Here is a 26,618-nt window from a genome sequence, read left to right as displayed (position 1 = left end):
TCATCAAAAAACCTGTTCCGTACCTTTAAGTGTGGTAGTTACTGTCGCCACAGCTGCCAAGATGTGACTGGTGACAACTGCATGGTGATAGTGAAACTTACAGGCAGGGTGCAGGTTTCATGCTTGCATGGGGAGTCTCTCACAGTTGGTTGGAAGTGGCACTAATAATGTCCCCAAATGGGAGCAAAGAGAGACCTTCCATATATGCGCAGTAGACAATAAATTTGCTGGTGAACACTCCTATGATAGAAAAGTGAATTAACACTCCACAATGCAGGGTCGGGTCCTAAATCACAGGTTCTTTTTTCTCCTCTTTTAATTTATAGACAGCCATGCTGGATTCCAAGCAGTACTTAGTTGAAATCGCACATCCCTGTTAACCAGTTCTCTCTCGTATGTGTATGGCTTCCTTAAAAACCCTATCCCAGAACAAAGATACTAAGGACGAAACTTCAGTGTTCTTGTAAAGAAATGTTCATGCAGTGCTGTCCTACCAATGATTTAATGGGTATTGATGGTGCTCAACAAAATGTTCTTGCACAGTGTGACATGTCTGGCCAAAATAGTATTTCCCACACTGAAACAGGAACTTACGTAGGCCAGTTTTCTAAGGGCAAAATCGTCTTTGATCGAACGCAAATTTCTCAATTCTGAAATAAGCCTATAATTTTAACATGGTTAATGATGTTAAGAAGGATATTTTAATAACTGACACAGCAATTTTATATCACATTTTCTGTAATTATGCTAATAGTTCTACTTCTATTGAAAACCTAATTTGCAATTCATTGGATGTAGATACACTTCTCTTCTTGGAAAAAATAAAGGAAACATGGATGACCTTAAAATTGGAGTGGAAGGAGACTTGTTTTGGGAGAGAGGACTTCCCTTTTAGCTCTATGTGAAAGAGATAATCTTCCTCCCTCTCCCTCTTAGAGTGTGTGTGTGTGTGTGGGGGGGGGGGGGGGGGGGGGAAGCAATGTAGAAGTTTGTATACGAGGTCAAAGCACTAAGTTCTGTCAGGTGGTCACTGGATGTCAAACAACAGTAATCTCATGCATTCTTCTCTGTTCATGAACTAGAAGATGACAGTGCTCATCATATGTAAGATCAGTTCTGTGACTCAGATGTTTGTCCAGTGGATAGGATAGTTGTTTTTTCCCTCATTCTGAGTCTAGTTTGGAACTGTTTCTCAATGACAAGAAGGAAAGTAGATTGTAGTTTAACAACATATTGATGAAAGGTTATTAGAGATACTTTTGAAACTCAGATTGGACAACAGCTAAGGAAATCAGCTGTATCACTTATGAAGGAACTGTACTTAGATTTGTCTCATGCTGTTTAGGGAAACCATGAAAAACCTAAATTTAGGCAGCCCAATTTGGATTTGAACCCTCTTCTTACCAACTGACTAAGAATTCAGTTCAACCAGTTTTGCTAAAGAGAATCATCATGTAAGTGTTAATTTTATTCATTTGCTTCCAGAAAAGAATGCATAAATTGAAAGTATCAATCATTTCTATAGAAATAGGCCTTGTTGTTGATCCATTAATATCAAGATCTTCAAGTGGAATAAAAATTGCTGGCAAGGAGTTTTTTGGTGTTTTTGTTTTCAATGAATCATTGGTTCAAGACAACATCTCAAAAAGTTTAAATGAATTATCTATGATTTTGCCATATTCAGATGTCTCAGAAAGACAACATCAGACTCAAGTACAATACTCAGTCAGGTCTGCTTATGGCAGAGGGAGTTCAACAGCAGAAATCTCAGTGGACCAGCAGGTGCTGCATGGAGGTACTTCTTGATGCTGCACTGAGTTCCAAGGAGGACCTCAGGGCACTCTGTTACTATATAAACCATGTATGACCAAGCTCAGAATGTTAATAAAGAAAACAAATAGAAGTCACGTAAAACTTAGTTAGCATGACTTAGCTACTACTCAAACCAGGTGTTTGCCTGTGTGCGTGGCAAGCACGCACGCACACACACACACCCCACACCAACCCATAAGTAACGATAGTTCAACAATTTTCAGCAATTAAAAAATCATTTTATTCAGCAGAAGTCATAAGATAAGAGAACACTAAATCTTTATCAATCATAATTGTTTAAATCATTTTTGATGTAGATTTAACAGCCAAAAATGTTGAAAAGTCAAGTGGTAGCAATTGGAAAAATAAATTAATAGAAGTAGTTTGACATTGGTGATATTACTTGGTTGAGGGTTTTGAAAATTCGGAAAGGAGAAGAGAGATACTGAAATCCAAATATCCATGAGTTTAATTTCAATTCTGATGCTCAGAATCCCCTTTCAGTTTGACATGTAGAAACCCGTAGAAACTTCTATTATTCTACACTCATCAAAAACACTAAATGAGTTTTACTCATCACGGTTGTTATTATTATAGTTAAACACTACTATGAGCATCAACTACATCAGCATTTATAGTTGAAGTTGAAATATTGACTTTAAAATCTACAAAATAACAATTTCCTTGGTCAAAAACTTCTAGGAAGAAGAAAATATAAGAAAAATGCAAGGTCTTTAATGGACAATGGACTGATATATACCTTTCTGTACAACATAAGACTAAACCACTTTGTGTAATTGACAGTGGAAACGTTTCAGATCTGGACAAATACAATTTTAAGAGAAAATATGAACATCTGAATGAGTGAAAAAGTATTAGCCCATTATAGATGATGCCTGTAAGACCAACATTTTATCATTAAGGGCGAGTATGATGCCACAACGTAGTATGTTCACAGAGAAAGCAATAAAAACATTGCTATTTTGACAGTCAATTGCCATGCTACCATAGGGTGTACGCTAGTGTGGCGACTGTGAATGCTTGTGTTAAAATCTCATGTGATCTTGCATTATTTTCAAACCCACTGTTATTTCAGAGTGAGCCCCATTCACTCCCTTTTGTAAGCAAATCTCGATACATACTGATTTCTTGTAGTGCTCTTAATGACATCCAAGATGCATTGCCTTCTCTCTGATATGAAGTGCCTGGCTAATGGCAAATTAGAGTAATATTTCCACAATTGTTGAAACGATCTTCAGTTCAAAAACTGTGACACAAATTTTCACTCTAGCCTATGCTGAACAAACCTCATCATCGCTCCATTACTACTGCACCCTCCATACATTCGAATCTGCTTGCAGTGGTCAAGCCTTGGTCTTCCTCTACGAGTTTTACTCGCCTCCCCACCCCCCCCCCCCCCCCCAATCATGCAAACTTACCTCCACTACCAAATTAACTATTCACTGATTAGTTTTCCATTCTACTCATCTAATGTTCAATGTTATTCCATAGCATCAAATTTCAAAAATCTCTTTTTGTCTAAACTGTTTATGATAAATATTTTTCTCTCACATAAGGCTACACTCCAGTTAAATACTTTCAGCACAGATTTCCTATCAATAAAATTCATGTCAGAAGTTAATGTATTTCTCATTTTTGGAAAACTTTCCTTGCTACTGCAAGTCTTATTTTTATATCTTCTCTGCTTCACCAATTATTTTGTTGCCCAAGTAGCAAAACAATACTCATAAATAGATCTTGCACTCAAAACATTTACATGTTGTGCATCTCCAGTTATTAAATTCATATCAACTGCTTCCTCCTCCATAAAGTTCCAAGAACTGGTTTCTTTCTTGTGGAATGATGTGCATTTATCCAAGGATTTACATAGATCACTGGGTTCTTATTTGCTGTGCTTCTAGTACCAGAAAATAATTCTGTCTCTGAATTACGTCAATGGGTAGTCTGGTAAGGGTACACAGCTATCAGCTTAACATTCAGTGTGATCTCTTTACAGAAACTGTTCTTATAAACTTCTATATTTTCTGTTGATAGTGACAACAGATCACTGCCAGATGACCATCTGCACATACTACTTGTTTGGTGTAGGGAATATAGTGGCAACATACATTTGTGTCAAGTTGTAGGTAGCAATGAGAGGTTAGTGTGGTGTAGCCAATGATCAGCTGTTTACCAGATGATGTTTTTGTGCTACAAAACACAAGTTAACTGTGCTGTGTTAACTGGTGTGTGTATGTGTATGTGTGTGTGTGTGTGTGTGTGTGTGTGTGTGTGTGTGTGTGTGTGTCATTTTTAACACTGAAATAATTAACAACTCACCTATAATATGGAATCTTGGTTGTGGTGCAAAGTGATTATAGCATAGCCTGGGATCTAAATTTGGTTGCAACTTGACAGTTTGGTTGAGAGTTGGCAAAGCAAACAAATGTAAACATGAAATCTTCATTCTGGTGCCATGACAGATCTGCAGTGGAGATGAAAACCTAGATTAGTTTGGAAAGTGATAGTCTGGTAATGAGTGAATCAGAAAATTCAGTTTGTATGTACTCTGGCACAAGCAGAAACATTCAAAATTGGACACCTCTGGAGAGTGCAGATGTCTTGTCCATACCAGGAATTTTAATTGACCTAATAGAGTTCTAAATCTGTTTATGTTCATTACATGCATGCACCTTTTCATCAGGTCTTTTTTCTTCCCTTTGTCTCCCTATTTTTCTGCAAGTCGAAGACCAGGAAGCCTGACAAACTGCAAGGTTTCTTAAACATCCCTGAATTTCCAAAGCTGAGCTACCAGCAGAAGAAGTTGTACCTTCTTCAGATATATGGTCTAGATTCCAGTCATTTAAGCTTCTAATTTATTTTTACCAAATAAACTTCTCCCTCTTTGGGGATAACATGAACAAATAATTGCAATTATGCTATTTGCTTCCCCTATTTAGGTTTATCTGCCTTTAGACAAGAGTGAGCTTTTTGTATTATTTTCCTCATATAGTGTGTCCCAGGAGGAGTGGTCAGTTTCCAGGGATACAACAGAACAGACTATAATGCGTAGCTTAAGAGCTATAAGCACTACTTCATCTTCGATCTTGTGAAACACCTCTCTTCTGCTGAACAAGTGCTGTTAAGCAATGCATTTTAGAGGTCATTTTAATTAGACTTTTCTACCTCGATTAATCATCACTGTCATATCCCAAAATATTGATCATTCATCCCGGGACACCACAAATTCTTATTTCAAAATAAGGTACTAAGCTACTGCATCAAACAAGGTGACCAGCACTGACAAAAAACCTTTTTCTGTTCCACATATGATCTTACTGCATTTCCCTCAAGCTGCTTGGCCTGTAGACATATTTTGGACAGTTTAAACTCCTACATCCCTTCAGTGTGCAAGTCCTTATTTTTGAACAGGAAAAAACTAACAAACAGATTAAATTAACCTTACTAGACTACTGCTTAATAGAATAACTATGAAGGAACACATTTTCCTCCAGCATATGATCGTTTTACTTTGTGATGTGTGCTTGTAATCTCAGGTGCCTATTATGAATAGAAGATGGGCCTGGAAACTGTAAAGAGTCTTCAGTTTTGAAAAAGTCCAACACAAGACAGATGATCCGTGTGCTGCAAACATTGTTGGTAAAAAGTTTTTAACCTGAAATATCAATTCTCATTTTGTGCATTTAATAGTTATCATTACGGTAATTATATTTCCTTAGGTGCACCTTATGTGTGTCAGATGATGATCTCCAAATGGGAGGAGAGGGATGGAGGTAGGCACTAAGCTAAGCCCACCTGGGTTGTAACACACAATGTTCCATAATTATAGTCAATGCTTTTGCTAACAAAATAGTAAGCCAGTAACAAAAGAGAACTAGTGCAGCTGCCAGCACTCTAACTCATCAACGTCAAGTTTACCAAAGCTGAAGCCATCTATGGTACAACATTAGAACATCTTGGTCAAAAAGCAAAATAGTATTCTACTGTAAATTAATGATCTTTTTTATTTTTAAATATTAAGTTTCAGTTCTCTGACAAGCGAGTCCAACTGCTTCCCTTAAACAGTCATGGTTCAGAACCCACATTAAAGTGTAGCTGCCCCTATAACTGGTTGTGCTAAGTCACTTCAAAGGTTTGAGAAAGACAAGGACATACAACCATCAACTGTATCATGCCTACCATTGTTCTCCTCAAACCAAGCCACACTTTGAGGACAGCATTACCTTATTTTCATATACAAACAAACTGTCTTTCATTTCACAAAATAATAAAATCCAACAATGTAAAATTAATTTTAGGTATATTTTCTTGTTAGTAAATACAATTACTAATACAGAGTGAATGATTATAAAAATATGAATACAATAAAATGTTTTGAGCAGAGGTAATAGAATAATTTAAATACAGCAGTTAGAATTTTATTTCTGTGGAGATTTCAACCTATGTTTTCGGTTGTACAGTATTTGGAGGTGTATTAAAATAATTAATGCTGTTCATTTAAAATTCGGTTAAAAAATTCGTTTTCTAAATATAATCTAACATACTAACACTGCATAGGCCTACTTCCTGCTACTGTTCACAAATTTATGTTCCTAACAATAATAGGGTAACTGTGATTTCTGCAGGAGTTCCTAATATTGGCATGTAGTGGATATTAAAGTATCACCAACTCCACCGATCATGTGAGTGATATCTAATATGTGACACGGTGAAAATCGGAACGTATCGTACAACTTCAGTCACTATATCAACATTATAAAGATTTAAAGTTTAGTCATAACATAGTGTATCAAAGAAATCGGTACCACATTCTTTCACAACATTGTTCCAAAATAATTGGTGATTAACATGTATTTATGAGAAACTTTTGATAAAAATTTAAGCATAAACGTTGTGACGCGTAGTTAACATTTAAACGCGAAAATACCGCTGAACTTCTCGTGTTCGCTTGCAAAGAAGTTTCTTGGGCTAGGAACTAGTAGACCGTTGAGGCACGTCCCAAAGAAAACTGAGTAACTACGCTCTATGTCATTCAAACATACTGCTGTCAAAGCAAAAGCACAAACGATGAACTGACACTGACATCTAAACTAGAAATAAACTAAAGTTCATTATAAAAAAAGTGTCATTACTAACCTGATTTCAATTGAAACACACGTGGAATTACTTTCATTGATCGTCAACATACTCTTCCACAAACTATTGAATGAATTAAAGACAATAAGTATTTGTATACACAGAAAACAATACAACTAATATCTTCTGGTCCGTCGTCAGCCATTTGTACTGATTTCAGGTGCACCAACATGATGTACAATTCAGAAGTAACTACAGCGCCTTCGTTACCTACATGGGCTGTCAAATAACGGTTGGCAGCTCAGAAAATGATAGGTGACAATCGTGTTATTGTCAAGGTGTTATCTTGATGTGAGGTTTGGGTCCAGTAACATCTGCGTTGCTGCTACTGAAATGTCAACCTGAAATATTTACTATGCATAAAGCGACATTAATCAAAGACATGAAAACGCATTTTCTCACAGAGCCGTGCTAATGATGGCAAGTCAACAGCTATCAAGAAATAGAATAACCAAAAACTTGTCGGTAAATAGTAAACGAGATAATACAAAGTTGCAATATAATTTTGCGACAGCTTGATGACAAGGCAAGAAACTGAAAAGGATGACTAGCTGATGCCATTCACTCGACAAAACGTCACTAAAAATACTGTCACGCAGTACCTTAGCAGAGAACAAAATATTTGTCAATCTATCGATTCACCGATAAGGTTTTTGAATCTTGTAGCGCGCATACTTCTCGCACAGCTGCTTTTTAAGTGGGTATATAATGTGGATCCCTATCTTCATGCTGTGAAAATATTCGCTTCGCATGCTTCTCGCACAGCTACTTTAAGTGGGCACATAATGCGGATCCATGTCCGCATGCTGTCAAAATATTCGTATCGCATTTCCAGAACACTGGGCTGAATTACAAAGTTATGAAGGATTAATTTATTCGTCCTTTTCATAACGTAGGTATTTTAACAAAAATAGGGTTATTAACCCATTGGTAAACCTACCTTCTTTTTTACATAGTTTACAGTAGATATTTAACATAATTTTGACATTAACTTTTTAGATCCATAAGCAACTGGTAAAGGTTAACAGTAATTTAGAAAATGTCTGCCAAGTTTGATTGAAATTGTAGAGAGATCAGGAAATTCATCCTGCGGTAGTATTCTTATACTGGTTTAGAAATGAAAATATGTTTCTTTCAAAACTCGAGCTAGGATGATGTCGTCTGCTGGACTTAAACTTTCGGAACATTGTCGTAATTAGTTTAGTCATTTCCACGTCCTGTGATCCATAAAGTGCCACCTTTCATTATGAAATGGAGCGAGTCATTTTAAATATTACAGTATACTTTCTGAAAGAAAAATCTGGTAACATGCTGATCATTCTCCTGATTGTCTTGCGCTACTTTCCTCATACAATGATTTGTACTTAACTATGTTGTGTGTGTGGTTTGAGGTTTTCGGGCGCTAAACAGCGTGGTCATCAGCGCCCAAACGCATAGAAACAGGAACACATGCGGTGAAGGGACGAAGACGGACAGCGAACAAGAGAACGGCTAAAAGACACAGACCTGATACAGTTCCAAATCCTCACATACAGAGGCAAAACAAGAGGAGAAGAAATACACTAAAAAAGGAAAGGAAACACAAGGAAAAGAGAACAGAAATCGAAGTGAAACAAGTAGGTAATCGTGACTGGCGGGCCTCTTACGTAAAACTTGGGTGAGCCAGTCACCCAGTAGCACATTAAAATCCTCTCCCTAAAATCCGAGGCAACAAATTGGACAGGACACAAAACCGTAAGACCTTAACCACAGTCGTTGCGTCGTCTTGCAAAATAGAGGGCAAATCCGGTGGCAAGGAAACCACCGCCCTCTGGTCAGAGAATAAAGGGCAATCAAGTAAAATGTGGCGGATAGTAATCTGGACGCCACAAGCAGATTGGGGGGTCCTCCCGCCGGAGTAAAAAACCACGCGTTACGGGATTGTGCCCGATGCGGAGACGAGTGAGGAGAACCTCATCCCGCCTGCATAACTGGTAGGACGTAAGCCATGGCCGCGTGGTGGAATTGACCAGACGCAGCTTATTTTCAGGGACTGCCAGCCACTCCTCTTCCCATTGACGCATAACACGAAAACGCAAAAGGGAGGTAACAGCATGGAGGGGGACGGCACATTCAACAACGTGAGGGAGGGAACATGCATCTTTGGCAGCCACATCCGCCAGTTCGTTTCCCCTAATTCCCACGTGCCCCGGCACCCAGCAGAAAGAAACCTCCTTCCCCTGCCGTTGCAGGTGGAGTAGGGCATCATGGATGTTCTGGACAACCGTATCCGCTGGGTACAAGTGTCGCATGGTCTGAAGGGCACTCAGGTAATCAGAACACATGAGAAACTTAAGACTGGGAACACATCTCATCTGCTCCAAAGCCCGCAAGATCGCAAACAATTCGGCATCAAAGATGGTAATCGCCGCAGGACTCGATCAGAGAAAACAACAGCACAACCAACAGAGTCCCCCTGTTTAGAGCCATCCGTAAATACTGGTACGTGGTCAGGATGCTGGTTTAAAATATCGTAAAATAAGGTGGTAAAAACAAACGCAGGAGTGCAGCTCCTCCAGTACTCTGACATGTCTAAAAGGATGCTGGGCCTCTGGGGCAACCAGGGAGGCAGGCGGGTAAAACCCTGGAGTTGGGGTGCCACACGCTGCACACCAAGGGACTCAAGCAAATGCTTGGCACGAATGCCAAATGCTCTCGTTGCCCTGGGACGTCTGGAAAAGAGACGTTCCATAGGCGGTCGGGCAACGGCAAGGTACGCAGGGGAGGTAGGACAGGCAAGGAATTGACACACCCGTCGCACCATGAGGAGTTTCCGCCGGATGGCGAGCGGTGGTTCCCCTGCCTCAGCACACAGGCTGGGGATGGGACTGGTACGGAATGCACCAGTGGCCAGCCTGATACCCTCATGGTGTACTGCGTCAAGAATCTTCAGATACGAAGACCTCGCTGACCCATACACGGTGCATCCATAGTCAAGACGCGACCGGACGAAAGCCTTATAAAACTGCAGCAGACGTGCCCGATCTGCTCCCCAGGACAGATGGCTCAGACACTTCAAAATATTCAGTGCCTTCAGGGCCCGCACCTTGAGGTCTTTAAGGTGCGGCAACCACAACAACGTGGAATCAAACGTGAGGCCCAGGAACCTCACAGTGTCTCTAAAAGGAAGAATGGTGTCCCTCAGACGCAATTCAGGGGAAGTAAAAGGACGTCGAGAACGATTAAAATGAACACACACACATTTGTCTGCAGAAAAGGTAAAACCCGTCTTTGCAGTCAATGCCTCTAATCGCTTTATCATAAGCTGCAGCTGCCGACTAGCAGTGACAAGACTGGAGGAAGAACAGAAAACAGTAAAATCATCCACAAACAAGGAGCACTGGGCAGGACTCCAGATGGTGGACGTGATGCTGTTAATGGCGACGGCAAAGAGGGTGACACTTAAAACGCTTCCCTGCGGAACACCATTCTTCTGCACGTACAAATCAGATAGCACATTACCAACCCGATATTGAAAGAGGCGGCGGGAAAGAAATGACCGAATGAAGATGGGGAGATGGCCACAAAAGCCCCACTGTAGGAGTTGATTGAGGATAAGGCGGCGCCAAGTAGTGTCATACGCCTTATTAATGTCAAAGAATACACCTAGACAATGCTGGTTATGTAGGAAGGCCTGCTGGATGGCCACCTCAAGCAGGGTCAAGTTGTATATAGTTGATCAACATCTCCGAAAGCCACACTGAGAGTGGCTAAGGAGCTGCCTGGTCTCGAGCAGCCAAACCAGGCGACGGTTGACCATGTGTTCCAATGTCTTCCCGACACAGCTCGTCAAAGCAATACTCCGATAACTACCGGGATGCAGTAGGTTCTTCCCCGGTTTGAGGAGGGGAATCAAAATCGCCTCCCTCCACAAGTCAGGGAACATGCCGGATGACCATATCATATTAAAACAATTCAGGAGAACTTCCTTGGAAGTGCTGCAGCATGCTGTACAGGATTTGATCATGACCAGGCGCAGTATCATGAGCCACAGACAGTGCCGAATCCAGTTCCCACATTGTGAAGGGGCAGTTGTAGGGTTCAGAATTTGGAGACCGGAAGTCGAAGTGACCCCTCTCGATGGCAGTGTGGTAGCGGCAGAAATCTGGAGCACAGTTAATAGTGGCAGTAGATTCCACAAAATGCATGGCCAGTGTCTGGGCAATGTCTCTCGATGCCGTGAGGAGACATCCCTGATGCAGCAATGCCGTGACAGGTAGTTGGCTGCGTTTCCCGGAAATCCTCCTGATGGCTTCCCATACTTTCGTAGAACTAGTGGAGCGGGAGATGGAGTTCAGGAACGATTGCCATGACCGTCGTTTGGTCTCTTTAATCACTCGCCACGCCTTGGCCCTTGCCACCCGAAAGACCGCAAGATTGTCAGCTGAGGGACAGCACTTGAAGCGGCGCAGAGCTGCACGGCAGGCTCGGATGGCTGAGCGGCAGTCAGAGGTCCACCAAGCGACAGGACGCCTCTTGGGGTGACTTGAAGACCGTGGGATCGACAATTCAGCAGCATGGGAGATCACGGCCTCATCCAGGAGGCGAATCCAAAGGGGGAAGTGGTCACTAGGATGCAGGACAGCGGCAACCTCCCACAGAGCAGAATCCGTGAATGCTGGAGAGCAAAAGGAAAGGTCAATAGCTGACGACGACCCAGAAGGAGTACAGAAATGAGTGGGAGCACCAGAGTTGAGGATGCACAGTTCTTCGGACGTCATGAGGCTTTCCAGAACGTGACCCCTGGGGCAAGTAGTTGTGGAGCCCCATAAGACATTATGAGCATTGAAGTCCCCCAGAAGGAGAAATGGGCGTGGGAGTTGACTAATAAGGTCTGTGAGAGCCTCAGAGTCTATTGCATCCTGAGGCGGTAAGTAAACGGAACAGATTGTGAGCCTCCGCCCCACAAGAAGGTCAACTGCAACTGCTTGCAAGTCTGTAACGAGAGGGAGCTCAGATGAGTGGTGCATGTCACGGACAAAAACCGCAACACCACCCTTGCCCTTTCCCCCATCAGATCATCTTTTCGATACACGGTACAGCACCGTAAAGAAGGAGCCTCAGTGGCCGGAAAATGTGTCTCTTGGAGACATAAGCAGAAGGGGCGCTCTCATACAAGGAGTTGTAATTCGGCCACATGCGTCCTGAACCCATTCAGGTTCCACTGTAATATGGGAGCCGGCGACCAGGGTGGCTGAACTTTCACCCTGCCTCCGTGCTTTGGAGGAGAGCCCATACTGGCCGGAGATATATTCCTGGGGCGAGAATATCGCCCCCGGTCGACATCAATGTCCATCAGCTCCAATGGCGACCCAAGGGAGATGTCAGACAGTACGATGGCATCGTCATCGGACTGACCCTGACTAGTCTCCTCAGGTGGCAAAACCTTCACCTTCGGCGTCTTTGTCTTGGGGAGCTTAGAATGCAGAACCTTGTCAACAGTTGGAGCTTTACTCGCCTAGGCAGAAGGCGCCATATGGTGAGGGGCAGGAAGTACCCCAATGTCAGCAACCACGGCCTTGTCCAACGTTGTGGGGAGAGCTGCAGGTTGCAAAACAACTGCAGCAGCACAAGTGCACTGGCAAATGCAGGTATTAGTGCTGACACTAGCAACCTCCGTTTGTGTAGCAACAGTGGCCAACTGTACCGGTTTCTGCAGAGCAGAAGCGAAAGATGTTGTAAACACAGGAGGCTGCATGGCCTTAAAGAGCTTCTTAGCCTCACCATAGAGGATGTGCTTAGATGTTTTGATCTCCTGTATCTTCCGTTCCTCGAGATAGATGGGGCAGACCCGGCTCCAGAAGGGTGACTCCCAGAGCAATTCACGCACTTCACAGGCGATGAACAATCGGCTCTTTCATGGGCAGGCTGACCACATTTACCACAAGTGGCTATCCCATTGCACCCCAACGTAGTATGCCCAAAGCGCTGACATTTAAAACAGCGCATTGGGTTGGGGAAATATGGCCGTACTGGCAAACGTAAGAAACTCGCTTTAACATGCTCTGGGAGTCTCGGGCAATTGAACATGAGAATAAATGAGTCGGATTTGACTAGGTCCCCATCGACTCATTTCATAATATGCTGCATGTCAACAATACCTTCGTCAGCCCACTCAGATTTCAACTCGTCCTTGGGGATATCCACCAAGTCCCTAAATGTCACAACACCCTTACTATAGTTCAAAGTGGAGTGGAGCTCGGTCTCGATAGCGTACTCTCCGAGACAGGTTGCTTTCCGAAGAGAAATGACTTGACGGGAACTAGAAGTTTCAACTAACAGAGTCCCATTGCGCAGTCGCTTCACAGATTTCAGTGTTCCTGCAATTCCCTCAAGACCCTTGTGGATGTAAATGGGAGAAACTCTCTCAAAGCTACCCTCCTTCCGTTTGACAATCAAAAACACATTCTGGTTATCAGCATGTGCTCTGTTACGGCAGTCTGATAAATCTCTAGTACCACCAGGCGCTGGAGGACTCGCAGCACGAAATCGCTTTTTCGATGGGGTGTGTTTTCCTACCAGTGGCCCACCCAATCCACTGGTAGGGGGAAATGTAGAGGTCAAAGGGTCCATTGTGGTCCCACGAGCAGCTAGGGAACTAAAGGTCCGCTCAGACATAGCCCTGCGTGCCTGAGTAAGCCTTATACAACTGAGGTGCGGCAGGTGCCCCAGAGGTTGCCCGCTGGCGACTGTACCACCACAACAGCCATGCATCTTATAGGCGCGCAGCACACAGTAAGATTGAGGGGTTTTTATAGCGGTTTACCTTCCTCATAATCCAGGTGGTCAAGCAAAGATTACCATTCCCTGCAGCACACAACATTCCACCGCCGCGCCATACGGTGGTCGCTGAAGCATGTCCGGGGGTTACGGTGACAGGAGACTGGCGGCGCTGACTAGTCCCCAGCTCAGGACCCCGGGGTCGCCAAGCCCGTACTCAGCAAATGAATGCTGAGCCCCTGGGGGCTTAACTATGTTGAATATCCATCCCTCTTCTCGAACACTCACTCACACCATATTATTACACATTCAAGAATTCATCTATGGAGAAGAAGCGATTGCCAATCGGACATGATTTCGATTTGTGTTTGAAATTAATTTTATTATTTATTATCTTTTTACATCCGGTAGGTATCTGCCCCAATGCTGAGTGGTCAGTGCGCCCAACTAGGGTTCGATTCCAGGGACCGCCATAGATTATTCCTTGGTGTGAGGACTGGAACGGGGCGCATCCAGCCTGGTGGTGCCAGCTGAGGAGCTACTTGACCGAGTACTAGCGGCTCCATGTCACGCAAACTCACAACACTAGCTACTGCAGTGTGTCGACCTTGCGAACACGTCATCATCCAAAATAAAGTGGTCATTAGGAAAACTTTGTACACTATGGTCAAGGCTTACTTAAGTGAGGACAACCGGAATACGCTTACGTCATCGGCTCTTCCATTGGTTTCCAGATCTGTGTATATAAACTTACAGTCAGCATCCACCAATGCCAAAAGTATAAAGTCGGAACTTGCTTTTCGTTGTAAAACTCGAAGCAACTCCCAGACGGCCGCTGTATGGTCCCATACCTTCTGTCAATTGCCCCGCAACAGAAAGGAAAATTCCATTTGTTTCAATTTTTTGGTTTGTTTTTCCACCTATTCCTCCGTGTCAGCGGAACCTAAAAAAGAAAAATTAGTTAGAAACTGATATTTGCAAGTGTATGCATCCAAATTAATGCACATTTCTGCGTTTATTTACTTTTAACGCACCAGTATTGTTAAGAACGTGCTCCTCTTTTCAGAAATGTTTACTGCATGACTGAAAAGTCAGGCCCCATATTGATTTTTCTTCTACTTATAAATTAAGTAGATAGCAAGCAGTAGCTTGTGAGATCTTACTCTCATACATTATTATGATGCTCGTTATTGCTGTAAGTACTTCGGGCATAAAACCTGAAATGGTGCTGGGTGGTATTCGAAAGATGGTGGCTAGATTTTGGCAACTGTCACCAATACCTAAAAACCCCATGTCAGACTCAACTTTTGGACAGTTTGGAATTGCGTTTCCCATTCGCATATCTGTCTTTTATATTTTATGTTCAATTAAGCTCTACAGTTCGTTAAATTGCCCCACACCCATTCTCACAATTTTCTTGTGCTCATGAGATCCTCCTCAGCAACTTCAAATTATTGCGGACAATGCTTCCAGCTGATCCCTGCATCACATCCAGTCTTCAAACCCGTCATGATATATTTTTGGTTAATATTTCTTGAAGGTCTTCACTTAAACAATGTACAGTTTCACTCACAGCATCATCAACATGTTCTTCATACTCTTCAATCAATCGCCTCCATGTTCTCACATACCCTCGGACAATGTTGCATTCATCACAGCCGAGCAAAAACTAGATACTGGCTCCCACTAGAACAATTTCACTGAAATCCGTTACTGCCTTCTTGTGCAAGCCCACTGTCCCGGCTAGGACACTGGCCGCCAGCTCTGGCCGCTGGCACTGCCCGCCACTACCGTCCTCGTATGCAAGTGGCTTTACACATGTAACAGCACACCCTATCGGAAGAATTTACGTGCAGCAAAATATTATATCACATGACACTACCTGTGAACACCGGCCATTCAGCATCTCTTTCCACCAATATACACTACTGGCCATTAAATTTGCTACATCAAGAAGAAATGCTGATGATAAACGGGAATTCATTGGACAAATATATTATACTAGAACTGACATGTGATTACATTTTCACGCAATTTGGGTGCATAGATCCTGAGAAATCAGTACCCAGAACAACCACCTCTGGCCGTAATAACAGCCTTGATACGCTTGGGCATTGAGTCAAACAGAGCTTGCATGGCGTGTACAGGTACAGCTGCCCATGCAGCTTCAACACGATGCCACAGTTCATCAAGAGTAGTGACTGGCGTATTGTGACGAGCCAGTTGCTCGGCCACCATTGACCAGACGTTTTCAGTTGGTGAGAGGTCTGGAGCATGTGCTAGCCAGGGCAGCAGTCGAACATTTTCTGTATCCAGAAAGGCCCGTACAGGACCTGCAACATGCGGGCGTGCATTATCCTGCTGAAATGTAGGGTTTCGCAGGGCTCGAATGAAGGATAGAGCCACGGGTCGTAACACATCCGTTACTGTTCAAAGTGCCGTCAATGCGAACAAAAAGTGACCGAGACGTGTAACCAATGGCACCCCATACCATCACGCTGGGTGATGCACCAGTATGGCGATGACGAATACACGCTTCCAATGTGCGTTCACTGCGATGTCGCCAAAGTCGGATGCGACCATCATGATGCTGTAAACAGAACCTGGATTCATCCGAAAAAATTACGTTTTGCCATTCGTGCACCCAGGTTCGTCGTTGAGTACACAATCGCAGGCGCTCCTGTCTGTGATGCAGCGTCAATGGTAACCGCAGCCATGGTCTTCGAGCTGATAGTCCATGCTGCTGCAAACGTCGTCGAACTGTTCGTGCAGATGGTTGTTGTCTTGCAAACGTCCCCATCTGTTGACTCAGGGGTCGAGACGTGGCTGCACGATCCGTTACAGCCATGCGGATAAGATGCCTGTTATCTCGACTGCTAGTGATACGAGGCCGTTGGAATGCAGCACGGCGTTCCGTATTACCCTCCTGAACCCACCGATTCCATATTCTGCTAAGTCATTGGATCTTGACCAACGCAAGCAGCAATGTCACGATACGATAAACCGCAATCGCGGTAGGATACAATCCGACCTTTATGAAAGTCGGAAACGTGATGGTACGCATTTCTCCTCCTTACACGAGGCATCACAACAACGTTTCACCAGGCAACGCCGGTCAACTGTTGTTTGTGTATGAGAAATCGGGTGGGAACTTTCCTCATGTCAGCACGTTGTAGGTGTCGCCACGGCGCCAACCTTCAGTGAATGCTCTGAAAAGCTAATCATTTGCATATCACAGCATCTTCTTCCTGTCAGTTAAATTTCGCGTCCGTAGCACATCTTCGTGGTGTAGCAATTTTAATGGCCAGTAGTGTAGATGTGGGCTGTGGCACTTAAATCGTCAAAAGCTGTTAGACCTTAACTTTGAACAAGAAATTCGTTTCATCTGGAAAAAGCAGGAACGGCTCTTCCGATATATCAGTCACGTGTACTATGGTGGACGCAACATTCAAAGGCAAATCTTATAATCTCTATCAAAACTCAGATTAAGAAGCATGCACACTGGAGAAGGTAGACGAAGGAATATTAAATTTGCAAGTTTCTGACAGGAGTACGGTAAAGTAAAGGAAAGTTTTCCACAATCAGATGCCTCAAAGCAAAAATATGTGGCGCACTGATTCTACTGCCCTGAGTTTACAGATCACTTGTCTCCATCCTCATAATTTGGAACTCTGTCGAGTATGCCTCCACTAGACTGAGAAAATAAGAGATGAGTGGGAACTCTTTCATCAGTTAAACATAAATATGGAGCTCTGTTCTAGCGGATATACAAACCCGGTGAACTTAAGACATACTTCTTCCAAGTGCTGAACACATAATTACGTCGACCCTAGCTGAATTCTATGGACGGTACTGTTATGTCCTAGGCGAACAGCTAGTGGTAATGTGCAGTGAACTTCTTCAGGGTGACATACTTCCAGCAGACTTGCAGAGAAGATCACTATTAATACAGACCTCATTAAATTATTAAACGCAAATTTTAAATTTCACATTCAGACCATTCAAACTGGTTTAACCATAGCTTCTTGATTTATAAAATACGAACATCAAAATGGCCCACTCACTCCCTTATGTTCTAGCCCATTACAGGGACGTAGTCAACATATTTGCTAATTAGAGAATATTTCTATGGCTAATGCGGTTTTAGACGTCGCTAATGCCTACACGAGAACTGAATGTGTTTACCTATCACAGTTCTTGTAGTTTCGCCCTATTTATATTAACAGTGATAGAAGTTGTATTAAAGGCTATCACCAAGATTAAGATAAATGAAACAAAGTACAAAACACATCATTGTCGGTCAGGCTCTCAAACAAGGTTGCTTCCTTTTGACGAGCTTATGTGTATTAGCTATGGAACTATTCATCAGGAAACTACATCACATCATTTTATGACTTACGTTTTTCACATTTAAAACTGGAGTGCAGCCATATACTGATTGTGTGAGCTTCTTAACAAACAATACCCAAGATGTATAAAATACCATAAATATTATGAACACCAGAAGAAACACAGCGTGACAAGCATTAACTTACAGTTGTTTGTAATACGTCCAACTGATTAGGCAGTATACGAGGGGGTTCCCAAAAAAACCGGAATAACATTGTCGTGGGCGGAACTTGTGTAGTACGCATTTCTGCCTCTAGTCGTGTGTAGCGCAACTCATTGGCAGTTCAGTGCCGCCTGTGTTGTCGACCTGGCTTGTTCTATACATCTCCGATGATAGTTTGTGTTAGCGCTGTTTCGTTTTTTACTATGGCAATTTTGAGTGAATAACGTACAGCTGTGAAATTTTGTTTTCTACTTGGTAAATATGCTGCTGAAACTCTTTTAATGTTGATAACAGCTTACCAACATGATGCTATGGGAAAAACTCAAGTGTACGAGTGGATTGTTCGATTTAAAAATGCCGACATGTCGACTGATTACAAACCTTGTTCTCGACGTCCATCAGCTGTTCGAATTGATGAAAATATTGAAAAAATTCGAGAGCTTATGCTCACAGACCGTTGACAGACAATTGCTCAACTGTCAGAGGTCAGTGCGTTATCTTGGAGCTCGTTGTTTGTCAAAAAAGATCCGAACTGTGGCAGACAGGAGACTGGTTCTTCTACCACAACAACGCACCTACACACAGCCATCTCTGTTAGTTTTTGGCTAAAAATGGAGTGGTTCCGCTGCCCCACGCACCTTACCTGACCTGGCTCCGTGAGACTTTTTCTTATGAACACGCCTGAAAAAGCGCATGAAAGGACACCGATTTGACAACAACGAAGAAGTCAAGGAAAAACACAAGGGAGTAGCAGCCAGTCGTTTCTAAAGATGACTAGAAAGAAATGTTTCGAACAGTGGCAGCACCGATGGGACAAATGTATTAGTTGTAATGGACAGGATTTTGAAAGGGATAAGGTTGTTTTGTACACAGTTAGAAAATATATAGCTTTTAAAAAATAATTCCGGTTTTTTTGGGTACCCCCTCGTACACCGCCTGACACCCCTGGTTACTTCAAGTACACTCGAGGAAATATTTAGGAATGTAAGATGTATTCACAGACTTTGATTTACATTAATTGGGAAATGAAATACACACTGTAAGAAACGCCAGCCAAGAACAAACTATGATAAATTTCGATTGAATACACATAATAGACAGTGCTGCATTGCTTCCTGTAACGTCAGCACCTTCAGTGCTGCACCTTCACACGTATGGGATCTCAATAATTTTAAAGTGCCCTTTTGGAATCCAGCTTTTCCATGTAATCGATGTCCAAAAGAAAAGAAACCATTTCTATGTTTGATCCTGCGGCTGAACATAGAATATGTTCAAAAAGGAGAAATTCCAGTCTCCTCCGCATTCGGGCAAAGAAAGAATTCATTGCTGACAAACGAAAATTTATATCAAGGTTGGTTTAGAAGCCAGGTCTTCTGCTTACTTGGTAGATAAGCTAACCACCTACGCCACATTTGCACAACGGTTAGGTACAGTGAACGGATATCCAAGCATGCCTCCCCCCTCCGTCCACGTTCCCATTTGCCACACACTACCAAAGCAGCGTCCCCTAGCGTTTTTTCCTCGTGTTATTGTCGCATCACGCTGAGTCGCGCACGAGGTCGGACGAAGAGTGCGCTGCACTGAATGATCATATTAGCCTTCACGGCGCATATACATATGTATCTACATGGGTGGACATGTCTGAAACAACAGACTCCACTCATATAGATATACATGCGCCGTGAAGGCTAGTAATGATCATTCAATGCAGCACACTCTTCGCCCGATCTCGTGCGGGACTTAGCGTGATGCGACAATCAAAACGAGGAAAAAGCGCTAGGGGACACTGCTTTGGTAGTGTGTGGCAAATGGGAATGTGGACGGAGGGGAGGACGCGTGCTTGGGCAGTCCACGCAGTTGCATGTAAACACTGTGCTAAGGAGTCTTTTTTAGAGTAACGCATCTGCATCTGCGTAGTAAGCAGGCGACACCGGTCCAAATCCCGGCCTTAGGCAAAATTTTCATTTGTTACCAATGAATTCCTTCTTTGTCTGAATGTGGCACAGATCGAAATTTCTCCTTTCTGAATATTTCTTTTGATGCTATCTATTGCAGAACAAGGATCGACTGATTGGTCTCAGAACCTGTAACCGCTGACCCAAGTATATACGAGGGTAATTCCAAAAGTAAGGTCTCCTATTTTTTTTTATAAGTACAGAACTCTGTTTGTGGGGCAGTTTGTCACACTGTTATGAAGAGTGCTTCACGCGCTGTGTGTAAACATGCGCACGCCGCGCTGAGGCGCTCAGTCTTGGCTTGGCAGCCGTTGAGAATCGAGTTCCCGTTGGATGTTACCGCCAAGTGCGAACTGCGCGCAGTTATTCGGTCTTTGAACGCAAAGGGCACTGCGCCGATTGAAATTCATCGCCAATTGACAGAAATGTATGATGAGTCGTGTATGGATGTCAAAAATGTTCGTAAATGGTGTAGAGAGTTTGCAGCTGGTCGGACCGAAATTCACGACGAACAAAGGAGCGGGTGACCGTCAATTTCTGAGGAGACAGTGTTGAAGTTCGTAAATGGTGTAGAGAGTTTACAGCTGGTCGGACCGGAATTCCCGACGAACAAAGGAGCGGGAGACCGTCAATTTCTGAGACAGTGTTGAAGGTTGAGCAAAGCATGCGTGAAGATCGGCGGATCACCCTGGATGATCTCTGCGCGTCGGTTCCTGAGGTTTCCCGAAGCACCGCTCACAGAATTTTAACGGAAACATTAAACTACCGGAAGGTGTGCGCAAGATGGGTGCCGCGCATGCTGAATGAGGACCTCTTGCGGCAACGAGTTGATGCTTCCCGCGCGTTTCTTCACCGCCTTGCAGCCCAACAGGACAACTTTCTGGACTCAATTGTCACGGGTGACGAAACCTGGGCGTACCACTTTACACCTGAGACCAAGCAACAATCACGCCAGTGGCGGCATCCTTCTTCGCCAAAGCAGCGGAAATTCAAACAAACACAGTCTGCCGGTAAAGTCATGACAACTTTTTTTGGGATCGGAAAGGGATATTGTTGGACGACTTTATGCCCACTGGGACCATAATTAACGCTGACAGGTACTGTGAGACTCTGAAAAAACTCAAACGGAGAAGAGGAATGTTGAGCAAGGGCGTACACATTCTCCACGACAACGCTTGCCCACACATCGCTCGGCAAACCGTTGCTCTCTTGCAACAGTTTCAGTGGAACATAATTACCCACCCAGCCTATAGTCCTGACTTGGCGCCCAGTGACTATCACCTGTTCCCTAAGTTAAAAGAACATTTGGCCGGAAAGCGATTCAGCTCCGATGACGAGGTGAAAGAAGCATGGCGGCGAGCTGGTATAACATGGGCATACAAAAACTGCCACAGCGTCTACAAAAATGCATCGACAGAAATGGTGATTATGTCGAAAAATAGCTAAATATTCAAGCTGTAAACTGATGTAAACCATTGTAGAAATTAACAGGTCTATGTACTTATAAAAAAATAGGAGACCTTACTTTTGGGATTACCCTCGTACATTTATACTACATCGAGAAAAGTTATAATAGGTGAAGATCAAATAAGACAAAAGAAATAGATAACATTCCATCGGAATTTCTAAAACCATTGAAGGAAGTGTCAATAAAAAGATTACTCACATTTGTATGGGGAATCTATGAAACTGGTGATATATCATCAGACTTTCGGAGAACATCATCCACACAAGTAGCAAGAGCCGATAGGTGCGAGAATTATCGTACAACCAGCGTAACAGCTAATGCATCCCAAGATGATGTTGTGTGACTAGGGCCTCCCGTCGGGTAGACCGTTCGCCGGGTGCAAGTCTTTCGATTCGACGCCACTTCGTCGACTTGCGCGTCGATGGGGATGAAATGATGATGATTAGGACAACACAACATCCAGTCCCTGAGCGGAGAAAATCTCCGACCCAGCCGGGAATCGAACGCGGGCCTTTAGGATTGACGGGCGGACATCCAAGATGATAAGGATAATATACGAAGAATGTAAAACAAAACTGAGGTTCTGGTAAAGGACGATCAACTTGGCTTTAAAAAAGCTAAACGCACCAAAGATGCAATTCTGAGGCAATTGATAACGGAAGCAAGAGTGAAGAAAAATCAAGACACTTTCATAGAAATTGTCGACCTGGAAAAAGCGCTCGACATTGTAAAATGGTGCAAGTTGTTCGAAAGTCTGGGGAAAATAGAGACGGGAAAGACGGATAATATACAATATGTTCAAGAATGTGGAGGTAGTAATAAGACTGGGAGACCAAGAACGAAGAGCTAGAATTAAAAAGGATGTAAGGCAGACGCGTAGTCTTTCGTTCCTATTGTTCAATCTATACATCGAAGACTAATGACGGAAATAAAAGAAAACTTCAAGAGAGGGATTAAAATTCAAGGTGAAAGGATATCACTGACAAAATTCGCTGATGACATTGGAAGCCTGAATGAAAGTGAAGAAGAAATACCAGAATCCATCGAATGGAATGAAGAGTTTAATGAGTACAGAATATGGATTGAGAATAAATCGAAGAAAGGCGAAAGTAATGAGAAGAAGCAGAGATGAGGACAGTGAGAAACTTAACGTCAGAACTGGGGATCACGAAGTAGACGAAGTTAAGAAATTCTGATACCTACGCAGAAAAATACCCCATGAAGGACAAAGTAAGAAGAACATAAAAAGCAGACTAACTCTGGCAAAAAAAAAAAAGCATTCCTGACCGAGAGAAGTCAACTAGTATCGCACATAGACCTTGATACGAGGAAGAAATTTCTGATAATGTACGTTTGGAGCACAGCATTGTATTGTAGTGAAACATGTACTGTGGGAAAACCAGAACAGAAGAAATCGAAGCATTTGAGTCGTTGTGCTACAGACAAATGTTGAAAATTAGGTGGACTGATAAGGTAAGGAATGAGGAGGTTATCTGGAGACTAGGCGATGACAGTAATGTATGGAAATCATTGACAAGAAGTAAGGGCAGGATGACAGGACATCTGTTAAGACATGAGGGAATAACTTCCATGTTACTAGAGAGAGCTGTAGAGGGTAAAAACTGTAGAGGAAGACACAGATTGGAATACATCTAGCAAATAATTGAGAACGTAGGTTGCAGTAGCTACTCTAAGATGAAGAGATTGGCACAGGAGAGAAATTCTTGGCAGGCCGCAAGAGACCAGTCAGATGACTGATTACTGATGACGTTAATGACAAAACGTTCTCAACTATTGTACAGTCCATCTGGCATGATGGTCTAACAGAAATCGTCCCCACTAAAGAGAAAAAGGTGATTGGATTCCTGATTTCCTGTCAGTTCGTAGTAATTGACGGAAAGTCATCGAGTAAAACAGAATGATTTCCGGCGTTCCCCAAGGTAGTGCTATAGGCCCTCTGCTGTTCTTTATTTGTATAAATGACTTAGAAAACAATCTGAGAAGACGCCGTTGTTGTTTGTAGATGATGCTGTCATTTATCGTCTACTGAAGTCATCAGATGATCAAAACAAATAGTAAAACGATTTAGAGAAGATATCTGTACGGTGCAAAAATTGGCAATTAACTCTAAATAACGAAAAGTGAGATGCCATCCACATAGGTGCTAAGAGGAACCTGTTAACCTTCGGTTACCCGATAAATCTAAAGGCTGTGAATTCAACAAAATACCTGGAAAATTACAGTTACGAACAACTCAAATTGGAAAGAACACACAGAAAATGTTGTGGGGAAGGCAAACCAAAGATTGCGTTTTACTGGAAGGACACTTAGAAAACGTAACAGATCTACTAAAGAGACTGCCAACACTACGGTTGTCCGTCCTCTTTTGGAGAACTGCTGCGCGGCGTGGGATCCTTTCCAGGTGGGATTAACAGAGTACATCGAGAAAGTTCAAAGAAGGGCAGAACGTTTTGTATTATCACGAAATAGGGGCAAGAGTGTCACTCAAATGATACAGGATTTGGGGTGGACATCACTAAAACAAAGGCGTTTTTCGATGAACCCTTGGCCAGGCACGTAAATGCGATTTGCAGAGTATCCATGTAGACGTAGATGTAGAATATTGCATCAACCGCACATTGTGATCACTGCCATGTCATAGAGTAGACTGCACTGAGGTCTCTGTGCAAACAGAAAATTCTGTCATGAACCGAACAGCACCAAACATGACTGAAGTGGTCTACCTTCTGAAGCCACAGGGCAAACAAAACAGCTATGTGTGGTTAGTAGTACGTGACATTAGCTACTCCCCCAGAACGACAAAGACAAACATGCAGTATTTATTTCCATACCTGACGCCACAACACTGGCTAATCTGCAAAAGGCTACCGCGTAAGTATCACGAGACATAAAAACTATGTATGTTTCGTTTTATCCAAACTGTAAGTGGAGAATTAACAGAAGATCTTTTCATATTTTTTAGAGTTTAATTCACGAGAGAAGAAATTTAGTTTTTCAAGAAGAAGAAAATTAATTTAACAAGAAGTTTTCCTTTGAAAAAGATAAGCGAAAAATATAGAAAACAAAATAAATTAAAAAAGCGATTAAGCGCCAGTCTGCAGATCTATAAGGTCCGAGGATCGATCCCTAGTTGGTGCTAAGTTTTTCTTTGTTGCTTATCTGGTAATGCTTATTAGTGTGAAAAAATGCCGAGTGGCGCCGTGGTTCAGAATCCACGTTAAACTATAGTTTCGCCTATAACTGCCTGGGTAAATCATTTCAAAGTTTAGAGGAAGGCAAAGGCATACCACCTCCAATAGCACAATGTCTAGTAAAGCAGTGTGGGCAGCTTCACTTAAAGTGAAAAGCAAGGAGAATACAAACAACAATTTTAAATGTAATTGCGCAACAGAGTTTCAAGCTTTCAAAAGACTAATCCATTCTAAAAATATTAGTTCATCTGTGACGCGGACGTTCCTCAAGTGAGAACATTATGTTGGAATGGTGCCTGATATGGCAGTTCTCGTCGTAATTAAGAACCACTATATATAACACGATACCCTCACAGTATTTAAATATATTTTTATTGTTCTATGAGAAACAATCTGTCCAAAGTTATATCAAGCAGTGCTTATCAGGCCAGTGAAAGTAGATGACAGATCTACATCTACACTCAACTTCATTTGCCATGCTATGGTATATACCGAGGAACGCGTACTATTTTTTATCACCCTTTGATTTCAGTGAGAGATGTTTGCAAGAAAATGTTTAACAACGTAATTTTGCATTTTGCAGTTATTTTTCAACCCATGTAGTCGAACCCACAGATGAGGCGGATGTACGCGGGCGTGCTGAAAAGCAATGCCTCCGAAATTTTATGTCAAAACACTTAAATCTTTTTAAACACAACAAACGTTAAAAACATTGCACATCTTCATTCTTCGTATCCACATATTTGCTGCCCTCTGGGGCTAGAGGGCTCTGAATTGTATCATGTAACTTGGCGGTGTGTTCTATGTCGATGCATGAGAAACAGTGCACTGTAATCGAGTTTCGAATTCTAAGAGTTCGTCTGCATATGGAGCACCCGTCAGCGTGACAATGCCAGACCAAACACGAACGCTGCGGCTTCTGCAACAGTCCGACGCCTTCGGTTCTCTGTCATCGGTCATCTTCCATACAGTCCCGATTTCGCCCCATCCGGTTTTTATCTGTTACCAAAACTTAAAGAACACCTTCGAGGACTTCTCTTTGATAGTGATGAAGGGGCGAAAGGAGACTTGAGGTTGCGGCCCCGTCAACAAAGTCATTCTCCAGTAATGATACCAACAAAGTGATCTCTTGTAGCCGACCGTTGTGACCGAGCGGTTCTAAGCGCTTCAGTCTGGAACCGCGCGACCGCTACGGTCGCAGGTTCGAATCTTGCTTCGGGCATGGATGTGTGTGATGTCCTTAGGTTAGTTAGGTTTAAGTAGTTCTAAAGTTCTACGGGACTGATGACCTCAGATGTTGAGTCCCATAGTGCTCACAGCCATTTGAACCATTTGATCTCTTGTTAAGAGAAATGTATTCGTCGCCAGGTTGACTATGTTGAGAAATATGTAGATATGAAGAATAAAGATGCAGAATGTTTATGACGTTTGTTTTATATAAAGAGTTTTAAGCGTTTTCACATAAAAAAATTCGGAGACGTTACTTGTCAGCACGCCCTCGCGTATGCTACAGTAGCTGAAATTTACTCCTAAATGCGCTACGCGTGACATTGTGTAGGAGTGCTTGTTGGTAAAGTGATGGAAGAACGGGTTTTAGTTGGTTTATGATATAATTTTTCATTAGTTGCATTCAAGAATATAATTGCATAAAATCTTACTCTCAAAGTATTCATATGTGCTTGGAATAAGAGTCAGGACACCTA

General features: G+C 42.7%; 1 protein-coding gene across 4 annotated transcripts in view; it reads right to left on the bottom strand.

The window, feature by feature from the left end:
* Positions 1-7,130, bottom strand: part of LOC124788667 (tyrosine-protein kinase Src64B) — a 244,445-nt gene extending 237,315 nt beyond the window's left edge. For 3 of the 4 annotated variants that reach the window (XM_047255946.1, XM_047255944.1, XM_047255948.1), the window contains exon 1: positions 6,970-7,130. The gene's annotated coding sequence lies outside the window, so the exon portion shown is untranslated. The remainder of the gene's footprint in view (positions 1-6,969) is intronic. The other variant, XM_047255949.1, reaches the window with a different exon arrangement.
* Between the last annotated feature and the right edge of the window lie 19,488 nt (positions 7,131-26,618).

This window comes from Schistocerca piceifrons, chromosome 3 (genome assembly GCF_021461385.2).
Source record: "Schistocerca piceifrons isolate TAMUIC-IGC-003096 chromosome 3, iqSchPice1.1, whole genome shotgun sequence".
Classification (NCBI taxonomy): Eukaryota; Metazoa; Arthropoda; class Insecta; order Orthoptera; family Acrididae; genus Schistocerca; species Schistocerca piceifrons.
The sequence above is the reverse complement of the archived record's forward strand: the minus strand, read 5'-3'. Positions and strand labels throughout refer to the sequence as shown.